This window comes from Cynocephalus volans, chromosome 8, assembly GCF_027409185.1.
Source record: "Cynocephalus volans isolate mCynVol1 chromosome 8, mCynVol1.pri, whole genome shotgun sequence".
NCBI lineage: Eukaryota > Metazoa > Chordata > Mammalia > Dermoptera > Cynocephalidae > Cynocephalus > Cynocephalus volans.
The window spans coordinates 81,699,829-81,701,044 of record NC_084467.1 but is presented as its reverse complement, the minus strand read 5'-3'; the positions used below and the strand labels follow the sequence as shown (position 1 = coordinate 81,701,044).

Sequence of the window (1,216 nt, the reverse complement as noted above, 5' to 3'; positions counted from 1 at the left end):
TCAAATACTGGTAATTGAGTTTCCTGTATTCATTTCCTAAAATGCAAACTCTTCCAAAAATTAAACTCAAATTTGTTGTAGAATAAAATTTTAGGATCTGAGGAATTATAGAAAGTCACAAATTGTAAACATGTATCCTTCTCTTCATGTGATTAGTTAGTATTTAGTTTATGGTTCTCATGATTTTATCATTATTGTAATCATACCTTTCCCTTTTGGAAAAAAGTTATTTTCGTTAAGTTAAACTAGAGGTAGCTGTGTATACAACCAATTCTGCTAGCAGACTGAAGCATCGGAGGGTAGTACTCAAGTGTACTCGTACCCTCTGTGCAGCAGAGGCTTCTGGCTGTCCTCTAATAGTATTATTATTTTTTAAAATTTATTTTTATTTTTTAAAACCAGAACATTTAGGGCCGGCCCCGTGGCGCACTTGGGAGAGTGCGGCTCTGGGCCGGTGTGCTCACTGGCAGAGCGCGGTGCGGGCGACACCAAGCCATGGGTTGCGATGGCTTTTTTTGTCATGAAAAGGACAAAAAAGCAAAACAAAACAAAACCAGAACATTTATTGCATAACCAATCATTGAAATTCTTAAGGTGAACTGGATGCTGCAACAGCTGCTTTCTTGGGTTTAGGCGTTTTTCCTTCACGGAATCCATGCCTGAATCTGTGGTATACAATTTTTAGGTGCCTCATTAGAGTGGCAGTATTTTGTCTTTCAGCCTTGGCACTCCAGTTATACTTTCTCTTGCACTTGGCAGGGTAGCCACATTTGCCACAGGTTGACTTCTGAAACTGGTAGTCCTAGGCCACAGCAGTGGTATAACATATGCATTTCATTTTGATGCTTTCCAAACAATGACATTCCCTTTGTCATCTCAATTCTGTGGCCAAGACCAAAAGAGTTGTCCTCTAGGGCTGGCCAGTTAGCTCAGTTGGCTAGAGCACAGCTTTATAATCCCAAGGTCACAGGTTCAGATTCCCATATTGGCCAGCCACAAAAAGAGAGAGAGAGAGAGAGAGAGAGCGAGAGAGAGAGAGATGTCCTCTAATGTTCATGGTACCCGCCAGTTTTTAAGCGGGCCACATGAACACTCAGAGTAAAGACCACATTTCCCCAGCCTGCCCTGCAGGTAGGTGTGGCTCAGTTCAGGCAAATGAGAAGTAAGCATAAGTGTTATACAGCAGTCTTCCGGAAACTTTCTTAATTTAACTTTC

The 1,216-nt window shown here is 41.5% G+C and overlaps 1 pseudogene; it reads right to left on the bottom strand.

Moving 5' to 3' along the window:
- Window positions 1-562: 562 nt before the first annotated feature.
- Window positions 563-875, bottom strand: LOC134384973 (large ribosomal subunit protein eL37-like; annotated as a pseudogene).
- Between the last annotated feature and the right edge of the window lie 341 nt (window positions 876-1,216).